The sequence below is a fragment of the Octodon degus genome, unplaced genomic scaffold, assembly GCF_000260255.1.
Source record: "Octodon degus isolate 3935 unplaced genomic scaffold, OctDeg1.0 scaffold00010, whole genome shotgun sequence".
In the NCBI taxonomy this organism is placed as follows: Eukaryota; Metazoa; Chordata; class Mammalia; order Rodentia; family Octodontidae; genus Octodon; species Octodon degus.
The window spans coordinates 17,781,503-17,784,416 of record NW_004524586.1 but is presented as its reverse complement, the minus strand read 5'-3'; the positions used below and the strand labels follow the sequence as shown (position 1 = coordinate 17,784,416).

The following is a 2,914-nucleotide window of genomic DNA, read 5'->3' as shown; positions in this document are numbered from 1 at the left end:
AGTCTCCACACTGATTTCCATGGTGGTTGTACCAGTCTATACTCCCACCAGCAGTGAAAAAGGGTTCCTTTTTCCCCACAGCCCTTCCAGCATTTGTTATTGGTTGATTTGGTGATAACAACCATTCTTTCTGGGGTGAGAGGGTATCTCAGTATTGTTTTAATTTGTATCTCCTGAATGACTAGTGGTGTTGGATTTTTTTTATGTATTTATTTGCTCTTTGTTTTTCTTCATCTGGGAAGTGTGCATTTCTTTGTTTGTTTGTTTGTTTCTTTTTTTTTTTTGCGGAACTGGGGATTGAACTCAGGCCCTTGCATTTGCTGGGGAAGCACTTACTCCACTGAGCCATCTCCCCAGCTCCTAAAATTTAATTTTTTTTTAATGAAGCCATTCCTTTTTATTTTTTGTGGTGGGACCAGGGATTGAACTCAGGCCCTTGAGTTTGCCAGGGAAGCGCTTAGTCTACTGAGCCATCCCCCAGCTCTGTGTGTATTAATTTCAGATACCCATTTTTAGGTTAGGTCTATAAATTTGGGAGGACTTTTTTTGAGTTCTTCGTATGTTCTTTTTAAAGTGTCATCTGATTAATGCATCATTAAAAACATTACAGAGGCTTATTTTTCTGTTGTGAGCGCTTCATTTTCCATCATGCTGCTAATCATACAGGTTTAATACTATTGGTAGCAATCACAGTATTATTTTTTATTCATTTTAATAATTAAAAAATAAAGTAGCAATGAAACAGTTTAAAAACAGGTTAGTAGGACAGTTACAATAATTAATACATTGCATATTGTCTTCATAGTAGTTATTCACAGGAAAAGATGCAGACATGATATCTTGTCTAAACAATATTAGTGTAAACCTTTCTTCTCATCGAACAAAGAGAAGGTAGCTGTATATCTAGCCTATCTTGTGTATGTATGTATGTATATATATTCACAACAAAATGGTCCTTTATTTATAGCCTCCCTTTATCTTCTTTTGTCAGAAATGGGTACTGCTGTTAGAGAGGCTGTATTTAGAGAAGTCTTTAAAGGACCCTTTTCATACTTGATTCTAATCCAAAGATTATAGGTACTTGAATTCAGCAAAATACCCCAATATAGTTCAATAGTCCATAATAGTAGTGAGTTACCAGCACAACTGGCAATTGTCTGAAGTTGTTGACTTGAGCCTTTTAGAGCTCAGCATATTAATGTAGCTTTACTTTTTATACCTCGTGGTTATACTTTCTGCTGGATGATTAAGACCAAGTTAAAGCAAGACCTATATAACTAAACATGTAACTTTTGCTATCTGACAAGGTCAGTCAAATCCCCTCAGGATTTACCCTGGAACCATGTACAGCAACTTGTGGATCTTTTATCAGTGTCCACCATCTGGATGAGTCACCTTTGTATGTTCTTGATAGTAATCCTTTGTCTGAGGAACAGCTGGCAAAGATTCTTTCCCATCTTATGGATTGTCTCTTCGCTGTGTTGGTGGGCTGTGCAAAAGCTTTTTGATGAGATCCAAGTTGTTTATTCTTTGAGATAGTTCCTGTGCAACTGGAATTTTATTAAGTCTTTGCCTACAACAATGTGAAGGGTTTTATCTATTCTATCTTACACCAGATTTAATGTTTCTGCTTTTAATATTTAGATTTTTGAACCACCTGAAATTTAATTTAGTGCATGATGAAAGACATGGGTCCAGTCTTAAATCTTTGACATGTACAGAGCCAGTATTTCAAACGCCTTTTACTAAAGAAGCTATTTTGCTTCCAATGAATGTGCTTAGCGACTTTGTCAAAGTTAAAGTGGCTGTGTATGTCTGAAGTTATTTTTGCAGCTTCCAATCTGTCTCTGCTCTTTGAGTCAATTCCCCCAGTCCCCAGCACCATACTGTTTTTACCACAATAGCTTTATAGTATGATTTCAAGTCAGGGATTGTGATGCCCCCTGCCTTGCCTTTGTTGACCAGAATTGCCTTTGCTATTCTAAGTGTCTTCTGGTTCCAAATGAATTTCAGGATTTTTTTCTCTAATTCTGTGAGTTATGCTATTGGAATTTTGCTCAGAATTTTATTAAATCTGTATGACAGCTTTTTAAGTATGGCCATTTCCATGTTGGCTCATCCTACCCAAGGCCAAAGGATATCTTTCCATTTTGTGATATCCACTTCAATCTCCTTTTTAGAGTACTGCAATTTTCAGTGTAGAGATATTTTACATCCTTCATTAGATTGACTCCTATGCATTTTATTGTTTTGGATGCTGTTGTAGAAAGTGTTCTTTCCTAATTTCTCTCTCAGTGAGTTTATTATTTGTGTACAGGAAAGCTATTGTTGTTTTTTTGTGTGTGTACTTGGCACAGGGTCTTACTACACAGCTAGGATCCTCCTGTTTTCAGCCTCTCTAGTGCTGGATTACAGGCTTGCACCACTACTGCTATTGGTTTTTGAGTGTTGTCTTTGTATCCAGCTATGCTACTGAATTTACTTATTAAATCTAGCAGATTCTCAGTGGAGTTTTTGGGCTATTTTATGTAGAGTATCGTGTCACCTGCAAATAATAATAATTTAACTTCTTCCTTTCATATCATTATTCCTTTTATTTCTTTCCCTTATCTAATTGCTCTGGCTAAAGTTTCCAGGGTGATGTTGAATAAGAATGGAGACTGTGAATATCCTTGTCCTGTTCCAGATTTTAAAGTGAAAGCTTTCTGTTTTTGTCCATTTAATATGATGTTGGCTGTTGGTTTGTCATAGATGGCTTTTATCAGATTGAGGTAAAGACCATCTATTCCCGTTTTCTCTAGGGTTTTTTTTTTTTATTATGAACTCATGTTGGACTTTGTCAAAAACTTTTTCTTCATCTATTGAGATAGTAATGTGAATTTTGTCTTTGACTCTGTTGATGTGTTGTACATTT

The 2,914-nt window shown here is 36.0% G+C and overlaps 1 protein-coding gene across 3 annotated transcripts in view; it reads left to right on the top strand.

Annotated features, from left to right (window-relative positions):
• Fank1 (fibronectin type III and ankyrin repeat domains 1) overlaps positions 1–2,914 on the top strand; it is a 166,442-nt gene that overhangs the window by 75,887 nt on the left and 87,641 nt on the right. The window lies entirely within an intron of this gene.